Below are 21,742 nucleotides of genomic sequence, written 5' to 3'. Positions count from 1 at the left end.
GCCTATCTTGGGTTCCCCAGCCCCTATGGCTACATGAATCAGAAGCCTCCAGCCTGACCCATGGACTTGGAACATTTCAGCCTCTACAACCACATGAGCTACTTCCTTGATATAAATTTCTATCTATATGTATTTATATGCTTTACTGGTTTTGTTTGTCTAGCGAACCCACCTAAGAAAAGCTGTTTAAAGCAAAATTGATGAAAGTCAATTTTTCATCAAAAGAATTTTACATTGATTGTTGAAACAACTAAGTTCACTGACTCATTTTCTTTGTTATAGAATATGTGAAAAATTCTTTTTATAAAAAATGTGGTATAGAGTAAAAATCTTAGTACACCACATCCACTAGAAAGTTTATAATACAGTTCATCTCCTTCTGCTAAAATGGCATATGTCACTTTTGTCTTCAACTGGTAATATTATATAATCACACTTAAAAAGTTACATCATGGATAGATAAGACACACAGAGACATACATATATACATGTACATATACATAACTCAACTATCTCGTTTGAAGTGAAAGTAAGCAGAGAAGGAGGCACCACAGATTATCAGTGTTTAGGGCCCTGGCATGCCTTAATCTGGGCCTGTGGACAGTGCTGTCTTAGGAAGTGACACCGCTGGGATTCAATCCTAGGGCTGTCTGCATCCAGAATTTAGGTGTTCCATGTGGCTTTTTATATAGTATGATAATCCTAGTTTAATATGCATGAGTCACTTGATTGATTTAAAATTCCTGAATTGAAAAATCCACTAACAATTCCAAATTGCACTACATAAATTCAAAATGTTAAGATGGAGAATAATATACCCAAACACTGAGTACCAAGTGTAAAAACAAACAAAGCCACATGTTAGTTTAAGCACTGGAACATGTTTTTAACACACACACACACACACACAAATAATTACTTCTTCAACAAATCAAGCTTAGCATCTTTCAACAGAAATGTTAACTGCAAATTAAGTTAAATAATTTCAATATATAACACTAAATAAACAAGCTTTATTCAACTATAGCTGACAAGTAAATTAATAAATTGAGGGGAAAGAAAGTGAGAAATGAAATACCCATGACCAAAGGCAGAAGTTATGGCAGCCACCCCTAGCAAGGCTGTACCCCCAGTTTTGGCTTTAGAGAAGACATGCAATCAGGGCCTCGAGCTTCTTCAGGTGCTCCCAGACCTCTGGCACTGCTGCCCAGATGCTGTTGGGGCAGCTCCCTCACCAGAGCCCGTCACATCACCTTTGGCTCCCTCATCCTCTCCTATGTCATTAAGAATTTTCTGAGTAAATACTGTGAACTTACACCACACTCATATTTAACTTATTCAAACTCATTTATACAAACTTGAAGGTCTCCACCGCCTGCCAATGCAAACAAAGATAATTTAAAAACCTCCACGGGTTTACAACATCCTTCTCCTCGATGAATATATATCCTAGCATGTACTGCAATGGGAGATATCAGTCTGCTGTTCCTTCAAAAGGTCTTAATTCTGAAATCCTCTTATAGCTTGAGCATCCCAACTCATTGACTACAATCTTAGCGTTTATTTTTTTTAATGGCATGGTTTCTAACCTCATCTGGCACTCAAAAAAGAGTGAAGTTTTTCCAAAAAGCAAAGAAAACAAGGCTATCCTAGACTTATGGGGAGACAGTCTGTCAGTCTCCAGTGCAGCACCTGCCTAAGGATTTTACAAGAGCAATTCTGACTACACAGGTAACTACTGTAAATGCTACAAGTTGCTAGTTAGGAGAAGTATTTCCCTCGTACAGGTTCTAGGGCTTAAGAAGGACTTGACCATTCTCAGGTTCCTCTGAACTATATCCTATCCAAAAAATATCACAGCAAAATTAACAAACATGATGTTACCACATGGAAGCCCACATTCTCAGTGTAAACAAGAATGACCATCATTTGCTGATAGGCACTGTACCGTTATCTGTGTATAATCTCATTAAAAATTACAATAAGCCTATGAGGAAGGAAGAAGAGTTGACACGTTTGAATTGTGATGTTGGCGAAGAATATTGAATATACTATGCACTGCCAAAAGAACAAACAAATCTGTCTTGGAAGAAGAGCGGCCAGAATGCTCCTTAGAGGCAAGGATGGCTAGACTGTGTCTTACATACTTTGGACATGTTGTCAGGAGGGATCGGTCGCTGGAGGAAGACATCATGCCTGGCAGAGTACAGGGTCAGCGGAAGAGAGGGAGACCCTCAACAACGTGGATTGACACAGTGGCTGCAACAATGAGCTCAAGCATAACAACGATTGTAAGGATGGCGCAGGACCAGACAGTGTTTCCTTCTGTTGTGCATCGGAACTGACTCAAAGGCACCTAACAACAACAACATGAGGAAAGCATTAGTATGCCCACATTTGCATGAGAAAACATCTACTAAGCAGTAAAGTGCTACAATGCTGGAGCCAGCTACTACAGGAGCCAAGAGAAACTCAAATCGGGGATGTAACCTGAGGATCAAGTATCTGACTCTAAATGCATGAGCTATGTAGTACAGTTGAAGGAGTGGGGGAGCTGTAAGCTGAGGAAACAGCTGGCACTGAAGCAAGAGCGCACAGGGTGCTTGTGAAAAACTACCTGCAGTTTAGCGCTTTCAGGCACCATAAAGGACACTTACCTTACAGGACAGTGATTTTTTTTTTAAACCCAGACCCCTTTGAGAATCTGAGCGATTTACAGATCCTGTAAGTCAGAACTGACTCAACAGCAGTGGGTTTGGTTTTTGTGGGTTCGCCCCTATTAAAAAGAAGCCCTGGTGGTGCTGTGGTTAAAGTGCTCAGCTGCTAACCAAAAGGTCAGTGGTTCAAACCCACCAGCTGTTCCACAAGAGAAAGATGTGGCAGTCTGCTTCCGTAAGGATTTATAGCTTTGGAAATTCTATAGCGCAGATCTACTCTGTCCTTACCGGGTTGCTATGAGTCAGAATCGACTTGATGGCAATGGGTTTGTTGTTGTTTATTCCTATTCAAAAAATAAACAAATGAAAATTTTGCATACAATTTCAGAAGGTGCCTTAGTCCCAAGAAACCAGAGTCTACTCTGATTTTAGAGCATCTACTTTTTTTTTTTTTACTACAAGCAACAGAGAGCCAGTCAGAGATTTTAACCATGGAGGGCAACTCACATTTTCATTTTACAAAGTGCATCCTGTGTGACTTAAATCTGTTTACAGAAAGGCCTATTTCGTCCTCAGAAAGATGGGAAAAGCATCACCCAGTTCACAAAAGGTAGTGCAAGATTTTGAAACTGGATCTCACGGACTCCTTTCTCTGTGGTCTAGTAGGAGAGACAAATAGATCTAGACAGAAAGCTGTAGGGAACCCAGGAAAAGGAGATTAGAAAGCCTGGCTTAGGAGATACAGAGTTTGCTACAATGCATCCTTCTTTGACACCAATTAGTTCACGCACTTAGTGCACAGGGTAATGGTGTAAACCTAGAGTAAGCTGTGGTCGTTCACAACACGTGTGCATGTTTGAAGTGACCAGGAAGGAACAAGCACACTCATATTAAAGAGACACCCTTAGCAACTTAGAAAGACTGGAAGCAAAAAGGTGAAGACACAGAGCACCTTCCTAGAGGCAATCAGAGGCTGGTATAGTGGCTTTAAGTTACTTGGGAAACTGTGAACGTACAGAAGGAACTACTAAAACATTTTCCCGGAATTAAAACAGCAGACTGCTGAAGAAGGCTATATCCAGGTTCTAGCTTTTAAATTTTGATAAAAATTATATCCATACAAAGTAATTTGTCTTCCAGGGCCCAAGTCTTGAACGAGGAAGCCAAGCGCCCTGGATTTACTGCTGTAAACTGACTCACTGTGGTACTAGGTGAAACCCCAGGAAAGATTTAACTGTGCTAGAAATTTTATTAGGCTGGTTGTTCTTGCTGGTGCGCTGCTTACAGTCTCATAGGTTTTCAGTGATATGCCCCAACCCTGTTTTTCCCGCAAGCCCTGCTGTTTTGCAAAGCATGTTTTCAGAAGTAGAAAACCCCAACATTTCACTTCTCGGACCCCTGGATGGATCCTGGGGGACGCCAGTGCCCCAGACCACATCTGAAAAATGGCTGCCATAAACAAACAATTACAAAATAATATGTCTAGAACCATGGTAGAGTTCTATAAGGGTGTTATGGGGCACCTAACCCAGGCTACTGTTGAAAGAGGGGGGAGATGGAGAGACTGGAGGATTTTCTCAGAGAAATTGAAAACTTGTTAAGCACAGAGGGCTGGGGCGAAAGGTTCGAGGATGCAGAAACAGGTGTGCAAAGACAAGGAGGCCAGAGGCAATAAGCACAATCGAGGCACTGCAAATAGCACAGCAGAGGTGAAATACGATGACAGGAAGTGGTATGTGTGAGGCTAGAGAGAGAAAGGAGCCAGAAAGGCTTGCATGCCATACCCAGTAAGTTTGGAATTTTTCCTGCAGCTAGTGGGAGGCAATGACGATTTTTAGGCAATCAGAGGGATACTACATGACATTTTCAAATAGGATAGTAAGGAAACACCAAAACTATGGAAGAATTACAATTCATTACTTGATCTACAGGAGACAATGTTTACAAGGTCCTAACAGTGGGGGGAAAAAAAAGTTGATTTCATTTAAATAGTTATTTAAGCACATCGGGATGATGATCAAAAAGAGGTAAGGGGGGCACGCAGGCTACAACTTCATCTGTAATAACAAAGTAAATGCTGTCTAAAGTTAATGAATTAAGAAAGAGCAGTAGAAGCATTTTATTTATCAACGTGAAGGGAACTAACTTATAAAACAGCTAAGTTACCTCTGGAGTGTGGGCTGGGGATGGAAACTGGTAAGGCCAGGGACTTGCTATGCTCTGACTTGAAGGGCTGTGGTACCACTTGACTTTCTACACTGTGTACATGTATTTGAACAAAACTGAAAGGTAAAGGTAAAAATAAAGGCGACATGTATATAGACTGAATTAAGCACAATAAAACAGAAAATAATTCCCTAAGGAATAACAATACACATAAACAAGATAGAGTAGAAAAATCAAGGAACAAAAAAGAGATCATACCATATACAATAAATTACACTACAGAAGAGTTCCAAATATGTCTTTTTACCGTAGACATTGTTCCTTAAATTGAGTGGAAAGAGAATTATATTACATTTTTATAATATTCATGCATGTGATTACAAAAGTAATGTTCATTTGTAGAATATTTGGGAAAAATAAATAAAAATTATTCATAATGCTAGAGCCATTCTTATTATTTCTTTTCTAAGCATCTAAACGTTTGTTTTGTTTTTGTTTTTTTAAACACAATATTGGTGTTATACAGTGTATACTGTTTGGACTTTTTCACTTTAATGTATCTTATGCATTTTCTCCAGCCACCAAACATTCTTCCAAAATCCAGAAGCCTGATACTCCACACATGAGTGCACCAGGGCACGACCAGACCCGGCTGCTGCACAACAGGACTGTGAAGTGATCACAATCAATGCACATTTGGGGAGCTTGCGATTTAAGGTCTACAAATTCTGCAGTGAATAATATGCTAATTCAACAATAAACCACTAACTTAAAATATTTCACATCATTTTTAATGAAAGTAAATAGTCTTAAAAACTGAACACAGCTTTAGATCATGAACGTATTGTTCGTTAATTCTGAGATAATTCCATCTCAATCATGGAAAACAAATACAAGTCAAGAGACCAAACTCTGGCCTTTGTCCCAGTGATAACTTAGCTGTACGGCTCTGGGCAACTCTCCAGAACTTCCATCCTCACCTGTGCGATGAAGAGGCTAAACTGTATGATGCCTAAGGCTCCCCAGAGCCCTCATTCCCTGCTCCCGTAGCATCGGAGGAGCCTGCATTTGCATAAAGCCCCGTGCATCACCAGACAGGGCTGGCCCGCTCCAGCACGCTGTTACACTGACCACAACTTTCACTGCCCGCTCCCGCCATTTTCTCTGCAATGCAAAAGAAACAGCTTTAGTGGTGTTCAAGTCCTGCATTAAACAATGAAAGCACAATAGGAATCTGATGTAAAGTTGAAAAGGTAAAGGCAGCAAAAGAGACAGTGGCAGAATAAAGGACCCAACAGCTTAAGCAATCATGTCTGTTTGGGACACAGTCATCATATTATCCCTACAATCCGATTTCACTCTTTGGCAGCATCTTGTCTCTAAGGGTGTGTGTGTGTGCATGCATGTGTGTGTGTGTGTGCTGGAGTAGTTGTGGGGACAAGGGGTAAAGAAAAAAACAAAAGGCACATTCACATATGCACACCTGAAATATCTGTGAAGTGTTCCAAAAGTTGTTTGCTGTTCTTTCAAAATTTAGGTTTGGAGCTTAAATATCTTTGGTTTTGGGAAAGAAACTCAGTATTACAGGAATTTTTAGGCAGATTAGGGATGTGTTATGGAAAGTGAAAAACTGACTAGTCAAAGGAGGTGGGGAGCAAACAGATCACAGACAGATGTCACAGAGTGGGAGGAGAATAAACAAATTCTGACTCACTTTCTTTCCCTTCTAGCAACCAGTGGCTAGCGGCCAATTATTCCTTGCTGCTCCTTTCTCTGTAGCGCTGAGGACAAAGATCACTATGCTTTTAACGGGAGGGAGGTAAATGGGGCTAGTCATCCTAATGGCAGCACACTACTTCACTGAGGGCATGAGGAAAGGAACATTTCTCATGCTTTCAAAGGTCTTTTGATGGGAGTCATGGACCAAGGTTGTTCTGAGCATAGCACAACTACACAAGGAAAATATTTTTCTCAATGATGGGACCGATAAATACACAGCATGAAATATAAATACAGAACTACAAAAGCAGGGCAGGGCAGGAAAGGAAAGGACAGGACGGGGCATGGCAAAGGCAAGGCAAGGCTAAGCTCCCCTCACTGGATGTAGCTCCATGAAAGGAGAGATTTTTGTCAATTTTGTTCACTGTTGCATACCCAAAAGCAAGAACAGTGGCTGGCACATAGAAGGTGCTTAACATATACTTGAGGCATGGATGAATAAACCATACAGTAGGGAGATTTCAGTAATTAAAAAGATTCTCATGTAAAACTAACCACATCAGTGAGTGGTAAGCCTCAAATTTTTTAGGTATTCTCATCTTGCACAGTTAACAAGATCGTTAACTTTAAATGAATTATTAAAAGGTTCACTACTCACTTTTGAAAAGTTTCCAAGAATAATGTTGTTGTTAGGTGCCCTGGAGTCCAATCTGACTCATAGCAACCCTATATACACTGCCTGGTCTTCAGCCGTCATCACAGTCGTTGCTATGTTTGCACTCTTTGTTGCAGCCATTGTGTCAATCCATCTCATTGAGGGTCCTCTTCTTTTTGTGGACCCTCTATTTTACCAAGCATGATGTCCTCTCCCAGGGACTGGTCCCTCCTGATAATATGTCCAAAGTACATGAGATGAAGTCTCACCATCCTCATTATCAAGGAGCATTCTGGCTTTGCTTCTTCCCAGACAGATTTGTTTGTTCTCTGGCAGCCCATGGTATATTCAATATGCTTTGCCAACACCATAATTTCTAGGGGTCAATTCTTCCATCTTCCTTATTCATTGCCTAGTTTTCGCATGCATATGAATATGGCTTGGGTTAATCCTCAAGGTGACATCTTCACTTTTTAACACTTGAAAGAGGTCTTTTGCAGCAGATTTGCCCAAAGCAGTAAGTCCTTTGGTTTCTTGACTGCTGCTTCCATGGGTATTGATTGTGGATCCAAGTAAAATGAAATCCTTGACAACTTCAATCTTTCCTCCATTTATCAAGATGTTGCTTACTGGTCCAGTTGTCAAGATTTTTGTTTTCTTTATGTTGACATGTAATCCATACTGAAGACTGTGTAGTCTTTGATCCTCATCAGAAGTGCTTCAAGTCCTCTTCACGTTCACCAAGCAAGGTTGTGTCATCTGTATAACACAGACTATTAGAGTCTTCCTCCAATCCTGATGCCATGTTCTTCTTCATATAGTCCAGCTTCTCGGATTATCTTCTCAGCATACAGATTGAATAAGTATGGTGAAAGGACACAACCCTGATGCACACCTTTCCTGACTTTAAACCACACAGTATCCCCTTGTTGTATTCTAACAACTGCCACTTGGTCTATGTACAGGTTCCTCACAAGCACAATTAAGTGTTCTGGAATTCCCATTCTTCACAATGTTATCCATAATTGTTATGATCCGCAGTCGAATGCCTTTGCATAGTCAATAAAACCCAGGTAAACATGTTTCTGGTACTCTCTGCTTTCAGCCAAGATTCATATGACATCAGAAATGACATCCTCTGTTCCATGTCCTCTTCTAAATCCAGCTTGCATTTCTAGCAGTTCCCTGTCAATGGACTGCTGTGACTATTCTTGAATGTAATGTAATTTTACTTGCATTGATATTAATGATATCGTTTGATAATTTCTGTGTTCTGTTGGATCCCCTTTCTTTGGAATGGGCACAAATGTGGATCTCCTCCAGTTCGTTGGCTAAGTAGTTGTCTTCCAAATTTCTTGGCATAGATAAGGGAGTGCTTCCTGTATTGCAACCATTTGTTGAAACATCTCAATTGGTATTCTGTCAATGCCTTCAGTGCAGCTTGGACTACTTCCTTCAGTGCCATCGGTTCTTGATCATATGCTACGTCCTGAAATGGTTGCATGTCAACTGATACTTTTTGGTACAAAGACTCTATATATGCCTTCCATCAAATAAAAATAAGAACTATTTATTTACTTACTTTTAACCAAACGATGCCAAATAAGTACAATTTCCTAAGTACCTACCATACAACAGGCACTGGGTTCTATGACTCACCATACACCTATGAAAAAAGTACTAATCTCATTTTACTGAGGCGGAGATCAACATTCAGAGACAACAGAAAAGAGCTCATGGCTCTTGAGTAGCTGATCCACATTCAAGCTATGAAACCCTCCTGACACAGAACAATTTGCACAGAGGTTCCTGACTTGTAATTCAGAAGTAAGCTTTCATTAACTCTTGAAAGGATATTCAATTCAGATCTTTTTCCCTCTTTCAACTTCCAATTTCCTCTTTTTTCACTCCCTTTTAGTATTCAGCTCCATAGGAAATGAAGGCTCCTAAGGAAAAATGGAGTAATGGAGAAAAAAGCATCCTGATGTCCTCATTTACTAGCTGCGCTGCCTCAGGTGAATTATTTAACCTGTAATCTTCAATTCCCTTATGTATAAAATGGGAATAATAACAACCATAAATACGTGAAGATTAAACAATATGCCGCATATAAGCTCCTAACATACAGATGCCCAATAAATGCCAGCTTTTCTTCAGTTCTATGACAGTAGGGCACACTCAAAACTTTCATTTTTAAGCACAAAAGACTGAAAAGGGAATTTACTACCTAGTGACCACCTTAAAAGAAAACTAAAGAGTGAAAATGTAAAGTCCTGAAGTTAGAAAAGGAAGAGCAAGTAACAGTATATATAGAAGCAAAGAGAAGTACACATGCACTCATATATAAAAAGATATAAGTTGATTAAAAAAGAAAAGTTAATGTGAAAAAAAGGACAGTGTCTTCTGCTGGGGAGCTCAGGCACCAATAAGATACCAAATCTCTCTCAGGTATGTTTTAAAGCTCCATCTCACTAGCTAACTTCTGCTCTTACTAATCTTTTTTTTGCTCTAGCAGAGTACTTGTTATATAACTTAGCAAAAATTAACTAGTATACTTTTCTCTTTCCATACATCTTTTCCATCAAGATTGTAATGTCACTAAACACAAAGATAATCCCTGTTAAGAAGATTCACAAATGGCTTATAAGTACCTGAAAAGATGCTCTATGTCATCAGTCATTCCAAACCCAAAAACCAAACTCATTCCCAAATTGATTCCGACTCATAACAACCCTACAGGACAGAGTAGAACTGCCCCTTAGGGTGTTGTCTTAGGCTGGGTTGTCTAGAGAAGCAAAACTAGTAAAGTGTATAAACATATAGAGAGGAAAAAAAAATACAGAGAGAGAGATTTATATCAAGGAAATGGCTCACGCAGTTGCAGAGGCCCAAATCCGTGGGTCAGGAAAGGGGCTTCTCCTGATTCACGTAGCCACAGGGGCCAGTGAAACCAAAATTAGCAGTCCAGACAGGAGGGCTGTTGCTCACAGACTGTGAAGATTGAAGAATCCCAAGATCAGCAGGCAAGACCACACGTAAACTGCTAGCTCGTCCCAAGAACCAGAGGTCAGATGCACAGGAGCCAGAAGCAGGATCCAGAAGAAGCAAAAGCCCCAGCAAGGAAAGAAGGAAAAGCTAGGCAGCAGAGGGGGAAGAGATGAGAGCAGAGTGAGGTGGTGAGCCACCACAAGCCCTGCCCCCCACTCAGTACTAACTCACAGCAGATCCCATCACAGGGGTGATCATGCAACAAATCTCAACAGGGAAACAATCACATCATTGTATGACTGCCAAAATACTTGAGAATCACAGCCCAACCAAGCTGACACACAATCCTAACCATCACAGGTTTCCAAGGCTACAAATCTTTATGGAAACAGACTACCACACCTTTCTCCCGTGGACCAGCTGGTGGGCTCGAACTGCTGACCTTTTGGCTATCAGCCAAGCACTTTAGCCACTGAGGCCCCAGCACTCCTCTCAATAGTCATTACCCGCTGCCATTGAGTCGATTCCAACTCATACAGACCCTATAATCAAAACCACAATGAGATACCATTTCATACTGACTATGATAGCAACTATCAGAAAAATGGAAAATAACAAGTATTGGCTAGGATGTAGAGAAACTGGAATCCTCATACACTGCTGGCAGGAACATAAAATGATGCAGCTGCTGTGGAAAACAGTCTGGTGGCTCCTAAAAACCTAAACACAGAATTACTATGTGTCCCTGCAATTCGACTCCTAGGTATATACCCGAAAGAACTGAAAGCAGGTACTCAAACACATATTTGCACACTACTGTTCACTGTGGCACAATTCACAGTAGTCAAAAGGTAGAAACCACCTAAGTATTCATCAACAAATGAATGGATAAAGAAAATGTGGTATATATGTACAAAAGAATATTATTCAGCCGTTAAGGTGGAATGAAATCCTGATACATTCGAATCAGGGATGAAAACTAAAAACATATTGAGTGAGATATGTCAGACACAAAAGGACAAACATTGTATGATCCCACTTACATGAAATATTTAGAGGAGGTAAAAGTTTATTAGTGGTTACCAGCAGTTGGGGGGAGGGAAAGATGAGGAGCTATTGGTGAAGTGGTACTTAGTTTCCATTTGGGGTGATGGAAATAATCGTAATGGCTGCACGACATGATTAATGTAATTAGTTATCACTGCATTGTATATTTAAAAATGGTTAAAATGGCAAAAAGATTTATACAACCCTCATAAAGTTTTAGTAAGCATTTAATAAAAAAAAAAAAACTGCTGACTAAACATAAAACACTGTGACAGTAAGTTCTATCTTTCCACTTTGAGAAGTCCTTTCAAATTTTAATGTATCTAATTTTTTTTTTTAATGGCTACAGCAAAGTGAAGGTGTATTTTTTCCTCTATATGCCCTTGGAACTCTGGAAACTTCATTTGATCACACAATTAATAAGCCACTGTTTCAAAATAATTCGAGATTGTCTCTACCGCACTCCTCCAATTCAATGCTACAAATAAATTTATAGCAACAAAAGTTTTCTTGGAAACATCTGTATTATACATTTTCATATGTGGCATGTTTTTAACATGCCTGAATTCACAGAAAGGAGCCCTCGTAGCGCAGTCGTTAAGCACTCGGCTGCTAACCAAAAGGTCAGTGGTTTGAACCCACCAACCGCTCTACAGGAGAAAGATGTGGCGGTCTGCTACGGTAAAGAAAGCCTTGGAAACCCTGTGGAGCCATTCTGCTCCGTCCTAGAGGATCGCTGTGAGAACTGACTAGACAGCAACAATGTATTCACAGAGGCAGCCTTTTCATCTACACTCTCAACTCCTTCATTCCAATGTTACTTTCTATGCCTTTTCTTCTACCTTCCTCCTCATTCTTTAAATTTTCCTGTTCTCCCTGCCTGAGCCAGTGATGAACAAAGTGAACTCAAAGATGGGAAAACAGCAGGTAGCAGCACTACTGGAATTTAAGGCATAGGATATTAGGTGACAAAGCAATACAAAACTTTAAAGGGCGTGATATGAGATAGTTAAACCTGAATTTTTTTTTTCAAAGTTACAGGATTTCAAGTACCTCAAGAAAGTCTTTCCCCTTCTCCCTTTTACTCAGAGACCTGGATAAATGGCCTCTTCAAACCGTAATTGCTGTGCAGTGTAAGCACTGTGTTCCTAAGCACAATAATGTGTATACTACCTCACCCTCAGTATGCAAAGGTCTCTGAGCTGAAAAATTATCAATTCTACATCAACAATCTCAGATTTCAGTCCAATTTTTTAAGAAATAAAAAGAGTGCTATACTAACTATTCTTAGTGCTCTTTATTTTTTAAGAATATCCTTATAAGGAGCTGTAGCACTGAGGGAAAAGGGCTTCGAACAAAATAGTTGTTTACCTGCTCTAATTCAGGAAAATTCTGAACCAAAAAATTGAAACGACAGCTAGCTTTTTGGTTTCAATTTGTTGAACCTATGAGAAAGCGTAGGATGAAAGCATACGTATTTTCAGCTCCTCTGGCTTAGGCTTTAAAAGTAAGGCTTATTTTATTTGAAGAGGTATAAATTCACAAATATTCAAATAGAAATGTAAGAATATACGATTTGGGGCCTACTAATAATCACTTCAGGTGAACTGTATGTGTTCCCTTCCTCCAGTATGTCATAAAATAAACCAAAAGTGAGCTTACATCAAAGTTCCTCTATCCAAATATCATGTACAGGGAATACAAAGGCTGGCCTTGACACACTATGACTTCCAGCAAGTCATTATGTTTCTGGCTTTACTTTTTTTCACATGCAAAACAAGGACACAACTGATCTTGATGGCTCCTTTAAGAACTTTCAAAAAGTCTAACCTTATTTACCACACAAAGGTGGAGAATTTATAAACAGGTTAACTACAAGGTTTATCTGTCTCATAAAATGCTATCTTTCAAAAGTTCAAGATGATCATTTTATCTGCGGATGGACACTGGTAAAAGCTGCGTAGAACAAAGTATCTACTTATCTATCATTCTTAATTTTGCAAAGTGCTTCAACATCAACTCATAATTTCTCAATTTTCCTTGGAATAAGAAGCAGGACAGGAAGCATAACCTGCACTGCACAAATGAGGAAAACGACCTCCCATATAATACCAGGAGAGTCCTGTCTTACTCACAGATCTTATGTCGGGTACTAGTAACATTTACCTTATAAATAAGAAAACACGACATAGAAAAGTGGTTCTGAGACCCTTTAGAAAGTCACATTAAAAAAGAAAATAACTCATTAATACTACAGTTTCTTTCCCTTCTTGGGGAAAATAATTATAACCTCATTTTTGTTAAGGAACTAGAGAAATTTTAAGAGTTTTCTAAAACAGTCATCATAAGATCGTAATACTACAGGCTCCAAAGTAAGTGATAAGCGGGTCACCTTAAATTTAATGATTAATTTGTCAATAATGGTTCCCTGAATAAATAAAACTCATTTAGAGAACATGTCCAAACTGAACAACCAAAATGTTTGTGAAAGCCTTTTAAACTACAGCTCAGCACCTCCTCGCATACTGCATGTCATGGATTGAAGCGTGTCCCCCAAAAATGTCTGTCAACTTAGCTGGGCCATGATTCTCAGTACTATGTGACTATCCACCATTTTGTGACTTTCTTATCTGTTGTAAATCCTATCACTTTGATGAAATGAAATGGATTAATGGCAGTTATATTGATGAAATATATAACATTGGATAGTGTCTTAAGCCAATTTCTTTGAGATATAAAAGAGAGAAGTGAGCAGAGACAGGGGAACCTCATACCACCAAGAGAGCAGCACTGCGAACAGAGCACATCCTTCGGACCTGGGGTTCCTGTGCTGAGATGCTCCCAGACCAAGGGAAGACTGATGACAGGGACCTTCCTCCAGAGCCAACAGAGAAAGAAAGCCTTCCCTTGGAGCTGGACCTTGATTTTGGACTTCTAGTCTACTGGACTGTGAGAGAATAAACTTCTCTTTATTAAAGCCATCCAGTTGTGGTATTTCTGTTATAGCAGCACTAGATGACTGAGACAGTATTTGGTACCAAGGGTGGGGTGCTGCTCTAACAGATACCTAAAATGTGGAAGCAGTTTTGAAACTGTAGATGGATAGAGATCCAGCAGCAGCAGAGAATCGACAGCAGCAGAACCAGGGGACCAGTGCCAGACAGCACTGGAGCTGACCCACAGAGACAGAGAGCTGAGTGCTTGCGTGCAGCAGGTTTCCTGACGGAGCAGGGTGCCCCCAGGCACTTATTGGTGGAGCTACAGAGCCTTGGAACATGTGCCTCAGCAGGGCAGATGCAGGCGTGAGATCCAAGGAACCGAGAGGCCAAGGAACCAGGAAGCAGAAGCTGATGAGACAAGGAACACATGAAGCCGAGCTACCTCAGTCTCAAAGGTATGGCCTGGACCTGTGGGGTTTCAAAGGGTGGAGCCACGGCCTCTGATGTTTCCAAGGGGAGTTGCCACTCAGATGGACTAGGAGAATGATAGCCTAAAGCCAAAGGAGCAGAGCTGCCGTCCCAGTGGGCCTGGAAGGCGGAGCTGAAGCCCAGGACCGAGGGGCCTCCACTCAGAATCTACAGAGTGCGGCCAATACCTAGAGTCTGAAGGGGAGGGCTACTGTGCAAATAGTCTCAGAGAACAGAGGATTATTTTCAAAGCCTTGAGGGCTAATGTAATGTGTTCTGCTGACTTGTTTGGTGCCTGTTATGCCTTCTTTCCCTCAAATTTCTCCCATTTCTAATGGAAATGTCTAGCTTGTGCCTGTTGTCACTGTACTTTAGAAATAGATAATTCGTTAGATTACACAGATGAGGAAGAATTTTTGGATTTTGGACTTGGAGTTGATTTAAGACTTTTGCTATAATCTGATGGGATAAATATGTTTTATATGTGGCAAGGACATGAATTTTGGGGGGCCAAAGGGTAGAATGTCATGGGTTGAACTGTGTCGCCAAAAATACCTGTCAACTTAGCTGGGCCATGATTCTCAGTATTGTATGATTGTCCACCATTTTATGTGACTGTCCACCATTTTGTGTGTTTTTCCTATATGTTGTAAATCCTATCACTATGATGAAATAAAATGGATTAGTGGCAGTTATACTAACTGCCAATCTCTTTGAGACATAAAAGAGAAAAGCAAGCAGAGAGACAAAGGAACTTCATACCACCAAGAAAGCCGCACCAGGAGCAGAGCGTGTCCTTTGGACCTGACGTTCCTGTGCTCAGATGCTCCAAGACCACGGGAAGACTGATGATAAGGACCCTCCTTCAGAACTAACAGAGAGAAAAAGCGTTCCCTTGGAGCTGGCGCCCTGAGTTCAGACTTCTAGTCTACTGGACTGTGAGAGAATAATTTCTCTTTGTTAAAGCCATCCAGTTGTGGTATTTCTGTTATAACAGCACTAGATGACTAAGACGCTGCATTTAACAACTTCCACATCATTTGTTCAACAAGTTGTATACCACATATAACCTCTAATGAGAGAATTTAGAAGGATGGGTTTAGTTCTGAGACAGTCTTTGGCAAACCGTAAAACAAACAGTAGTCTCTTAAACAGTAAGTATTTTCTCAGAAAAAAATGCTGAAAAATTACTTTTAATTTGGTTGAAATGAATTAACAGAACTAAAGACCTTTAGCAACATAATGAATTATTTCACACTAATTAAACAAGTATGCAAAATACAAGTAGTTCTGTGTGAGAGTTTGACTTGATTTGTAAACTTTCACTTAAACCACAATAAATATTTAGGAAAAAAAAAAAAAAAAAACTGCCCCATAGGGTTTCCAAGGAGCTCCTGGTGGATTCAAATTGCCAACCTTTTGGTTAGCAGCTACAGCTCTTAACCACCACACCACCAGGGTTTCCACTTTTATAATAGTATATTTAAAAGCACTAAATTTGCTCTCGACAAAAAGTTACTCAAAACAATAAATAATTACCTTACATTTGCATGTTTCAATTTTTAAGTGCTCTGCACAAAAAGATTTCATTTGATGATTTCCTCGTTCAATAAACAAGAACTGATCTGCTATTTATACCTCAGGAACTATAACAAACATTGAAGACGATACTGAAGAAGCTAAATTCAATTTAAATAGCTTTCTAATGAGCAAGAATCCCGGAAATGATCATTTCACATCATCAATAAGGAATTTGAGCCCCAACAACTGCCTTGTCCAAGATCACACAAGTTAGAAAGGGAAAGAGTTAGGTAAGTCATTGTATAACATTCTGAGACAAGAGAAATCTATTTAAGCATTAAAACATACTCAAAACATATTTAAAAAAAATCTATTTAAGCATAAAAACATAAGGCCAAAAACACATAATGTGTTCCTTTGTTCAGATTTCTTAAAACTAATTGACCATAATGCTTCTTTAGGAATTTATTTTATTTACTTTCAATGTTTCAGTTACTGACAGTAACTATTGTAAGTGAAACACGACTTGTGCCAGACTGTCAAAAATTGAAAACAAAAAAGACAAAAAATAAACTATTGCAGAATATATAATAATAAAAGTCCAAGGGCTAAAATTATCTGAAGTGTTTTTCTGCTTGACTATTTTATTTCTCTAAGAAGCTATTCACTCTTACCACAGTAAAAGTTCACAATTATTTTCAACCTTCAGACTTTTTTTTTTTTTTTCCAGTTTCTCTGGAAAAAAAAAAAGATCAAGGTATCCACAGGACTGCACTCTTTTCTGGAGGCTCTCGGGAAGAATTCATTTCATTGCCTTTTCCAGATTCTACTCAATGGCACTGGGTTTTTTTTTTTGTAGTGGTATGCTTTCTGCTTTCTTTGGTTTGTGGCTCCTTCCTCCATCTTCAAAGTCAGAAATGTTTGGCCAAGTCTTTCTCACATTGCCATCTCTCTGGTTCTGTCTTCTGCCTCCCTCTTCCACTTTTAAGGATCCTTATTACACTGGTTCCACCAAATAATCCAGGATAATCCTTCCATTTTAAAGCCAGCTAATAACCTTATATTCCACATGCAACTGTAATCCCCGTTTGCCATTTAAGGTAACACAGTCACAGGTTCCAGGGATTAGAACATGGATATCTTCGGGGAGCCATTTACCACCCATACTACCCAAGCCTTATTTGCCCCCTACTCTCCAGAGGAAGGCTGATCTGAAGAGAATCAAACACAATCCATGATAAATATGTACACTTGCAGCCAAAATCCACCCCCACATCCACCATTTTACATTCAGGATACAGGAGAGAAAACAAGAGATCACAAGGAAGATCACTGGAGAGAGAGAAGCTCTTATTATTCCTTGATATAACTTAGTTCATTTTCTCTTACAAATAATGCTCTAAAGAATGGTCATGTCCAGAGCAAGACGGTGGTGTAAGCAGCTCCATGCTCCTGTCACCCACTCCCACAAAAATACCAAAAACACAAGCAGAAACTGGTAGAACCAACTTTGTCAAAACTCTGGAAGCCAGTCAAAGATTTATAGCAACTCAGTGGACACTGAATCAAGAAAAAGGCAACTTCACAACAGTAGAAAAAGCTTTGGTTTTTTACTGGCCTGTATGCCATCCCCTCCCTGGCTCAATGTGGCCACCTTAAAGCTGCAGCACCCTGCACTCCCAGGGGCAGAAACTACTATACCTGGTCTCCAACTCTGGAGGAAGCAGAGAAGACTTTATTTGAAAATTACTGGGTGTGTGTCTGTTTTAACTGGTCTAGGAGCTACCTGAAGGGCTGATACGAGGCACTCATCTCTGTCTGACCTATTTCAGAGATCCTGCAGGGCAAGAAAATAACAGGCAAAGCCCCAAAACTGTAACAGCACAGGGCTAAAGAATGCAACCGAGGCATACAATAGATGTCTAAGGACTAGAAAGAGAAGACAGGGAGAGAGTTCCTTTGGGATTTTAGGCATTTGAAAGCACCCATGTATACAGGGGAACTTAGAAAGTGACATGCATGCCCAGTGCAAGATGGTGATTCATAAAATATCTGAGAAGACCCTACATTTTCACCTAGGCTGATTCACCTGCGGCTGATTCCTAGGCTCAGACCAAGCCTGGCTAAGCGCTATAGAGTGCTCCAACACAGGGCCAATATGCAAGGACTGGAGGGCGATTTTTTATTTGTTTCTTTGCTTTTCTGTGATTTTACCTCTGACATTCAAGGAAATATCTGTCAAAATACAAGATGACCACGAACTAAGGAACAGAAACTCCAGTGTCAACACACACCCAAGAAGGCAGTCTTTCCAAAAATACTTACGTGAAGTCACTAAACAAAGAGACAAGGAAATCTTCAACAATTAGAAAATCCTGGGAAAGGAGGAGACTCTGACTTCTACAGTTACTACATTATAATCTTCAAATGTCTGTTTTTCAACCAAAAAATCACAAGGCACACAAACAAACAATATAGGATCGCTCATTCAAAAAGAATAAAATAAGGTAACAAAAACTGTCCCAGTGGAAGCCCAAATAATGGACTTTCTAGACAAGGACTTTAAAACAACAGTATAAATATGTTCAAAAACTAAAGGAAATCAGGAAAACAATATTGGAATGAAATGAGAATTAAGAACAAAGAGAAACTGTAAAGAGGAAGTGAACAGAAATAATGGAGCTTAAAAGTAAAGTAACTGAAATGAAAAATTCACAGGAGGTGTTCAACAGTATATTTGAGCAGGTAAAAGAAATAATCATCAAATGAGAAGACAGAACAACTGAAAATTTTCAAGTCTAAGGAGCAAAAGGAAAAAGAATGGAAAAAAGCGTACAGAGCCTAAGGGACTTGTGGGCCATCATCAAGTGGACTATCATACATGTAACAGGAGTCTTAGAAGTAGCAGAAAGAGAGAATGGGGAGAAAGACTATCTGAAGAAATAATGGCAAAAAACTTCACAAACCGGATGAAAGACATGAGTCTACATATCCAAGAAACTCAAGGGACTCCAAGTTGTGCAAACCCAAGGAGGCCCATACCAGTTAATTATAGTTAAACTGCTGAAAACCAAAGATAAGGAGAAAATCTTGAAAGCAGCAAGAGAGAAGTGAACCTGGAAGCGGGGCCAAGATGGCGGACTACGTGGACGCTACCACGGATCCCTCTTGCAACAAAGACTCGGAAAAACAAGTGAATCGATCACATACATAACAATCTACGAACTCTGCACAACAAACACAGACGTAGAGACGGAAAACGAACAAATACGGGCAGACAGCGACCGTTTTCAGAACTAGGAGCCAGCGTACCAGGCAGGTGACCTTCGGAGCCCGATCTGCGGCAGAACCCAGGGGGGCAGATGGCACAGACAAGGGGCCCAGCCCTACCCCCCCGAACCCATCCCGGGAGGGAGTCTAGCTGGTTGGCGCGGGCGGCGTACCGGCGCAGCTGGAGGGAGAAGCACCCGCGAGGCAGTGACTGATCTTGGAGCGGGGAGAGCAGCGTCCCAGCCGGGGAGCCGTCCCGCCGGGATTTGGTGGTGAGCGGGAGAGGCACGAGCAGGGGGATCAGCTATATTTCCCTAAAGCGACCCTGGGGTGGGGCCCACAAATTCGTGCGGGGGACGCCCACACAGTTCGCGTGTGCGGCACGGTGCACCGGAGGCAGAAGTCCCTGGGAGGAAGTGACGGGTCTCGGAGCAGGGAAAGCAGCGTCCCAGCGGGGAAGCCGTCCCGCTGGGATTTGGGCGCGCGCGGGCGGGGAGTGAGCACGGGGTCCAATTATATTCCCCTGAATAGACCCCGGGGGCAGGCCCACACATTCGTGCAGGAGACGCCCACCCTGTTCGCGCAAGCGGTGCGGCGCACGGGAGGGAGAAGTCCCCGGGAGGAAGTGACTGGTCTCGGAGCGGGGAGAGTAGCGTCCCAGCCAGAGAGCCGTCCCGCCGGGATTTTGGCAGACAGGGGCGGAGCATGAACGCGGGGATCAGCTCTATATTCTGTGGTGCTACACTCCTAGCTCTCTGATCCCTCCCCCACCCTCCCCAGGCGGCTCCATTAACATCCGAATACCCTGAGCCAGAGGGAGAATTCAGATAAGGATCTGACTGCATTTTTTTATACCTGATTACCTGGAAAATCTAGTTTCCCAGTGATAGCTCGGAGACAGCAGTCCATATCAAACCACATAAAGAAACAGACCATGACAGTTTCTCCAACCCCCCAAACAAAAGAATCAAAATCTTTCCCAAATGAAGATACGATCCTGGAATTTTCAGATACAGAATATAAAAAACTAATTTACAGAATGCTTAAAGATATCACACATGAAATTAGGATAACTGCAGAAAAAGCCAAGGAACATACTGATAAAACTGTTGAAGAACTCAAAAAGATTATTCAAGAACATACTGGAAAAATTAATAAGTTGCAAGAATCCATAGAGAGACAGCATGTAGAAATCCAAAAGATTAACAATAAAATTACAGAATTTGACAATGCAATAGAAAGTCAGAGGAGCAGACTCGAGCAATTAGAATGTAGACTGGGACTTCTGGAGGACCAGGGAATCAACACCAACATAGCTGAAAAAAAATCAGATAAAAGAATTTAAAAAAATGAAGAAACCCTAAGAATCATGTGGGACTCTATCAAGAAGGATAACTTGTGAGTGATTGGAGTCCCAGAACAGGGAGGGGGGACAGAAAACACAGAGAAAATAGTTGAAGAACTCCTGACACAAAACTTCCCTGACATCATGAAAGACAAAAGGATATCTATCCAGGATGCTCATCGAACCCCATTTAAGATTGATCCAAAAAGAAAAACACCAAGACATATTATCATCAAACTTGCCAAAACCAAAGACAAACAGAAAATTTTAAAAGCAGCCAGGGAGAAAAGAAAGGTTTCCTTCAAGGGAGAATCAATAAGAATAAGTTCAGACTACTCAGCAGAAACCATGCAGGCAAGAAGGGAATGGGACGACGTATACAGAGCACTAAACGAGAAAAACTGCCAACCAAGGATCATATATCCAGCAAAACTCTCTCTGAAATATGAAGGCGAAATTAAGATATTTACAGATAAACACAAGTTTAGAGAATTTGCAAAAACTAAACCAAGACTGCAAGAAATGCTAAAGGAGATTGTTTGGCCTGATGACCAATAATATCAGGTACCAGCACAATACAAGGTCACAAAACAGAACGTCCTGATATCAACGCAACTCAAATAGGGAAAGCACAAAAACAAACAAATTAAGATTAATTCTAAAAAATAAACAAAATAATACACATAACAGGAAATCATGGCAATCAATAGATAAATGATCACAATAATCAAAAAGAGGGACTAAATATAGGAGGCATTGAACTGCCAGATGGAGAGTGATACGAGGCGATATAGAACGATACAAGATAGGTTTTTACTTAGAAATATAGGGGTAAATAATAAGGTAACCACAAAAAGGAATATTCCATAACTCAAGAAAAAAGCCAAGAAAAACGTAACGACTCGACAAACATAAAGTTAACCATTATGAAAATGAGGATCTCACAAGCTGCTAAGAAAAACATCTC

The 21,742-nt window shown here is 40.5% G+C and overlaps 1 protein-coding gene across 8 annotated transcripts in view; it reads right to left on the bottom strand.

Moving 5' to 3' along the window:
- Window positions 1-21,742, bottom strand: part of PCMTD1 (protein-L-isoaspartate (D-aspartate) O-methyltransferase domain containing 1) — a 417,471-nt gene that overhangs the window by 354,432 nt on the left and 41,297 nt on the right. The window contains exons 1-2 of one of the 8 annotated variants that reach the window (XM_049859826.1): window positions 5,804-15,804; window positions 4,824-4,939 (exon numbers count right to left, since the gene is read on the bottom strand). The exons of 5 other annotated variants lie outside the window; for them this stretch is intronic. The gene's annotated coding sequence lies outside the window, so the exon portion shown is untranslated. Of the gene's footprint in view, window positions 1-2,147; window positions 4,785-4,823; window positions 4,940-5,803; window positions 15,805-21,742 lie in introns of those variants that run through there. 2 more of the 8 variants (XM_049859825.1, XM_049859829.1) reach the window with 2 other exon arrangements.

This window comes from Elephas maximus, chromosome 19 (assembly GCF_024166365.1).
Source record: "Elephas maximus indicus isolate mEleMax1 chromosome 19, mEleMax1 primary haplotype, whole genome shotgun sequence".
NCBI lineage: Eukaryota > Metazoa > Chordata > Mammalia > Proboscidea > Elephantidae > Elephas > Elephas maximus.
Note: the sequence above shows the minus strand (reverse complement) of the source record. Positions and strands in the feature narration are given on the sequence as shown.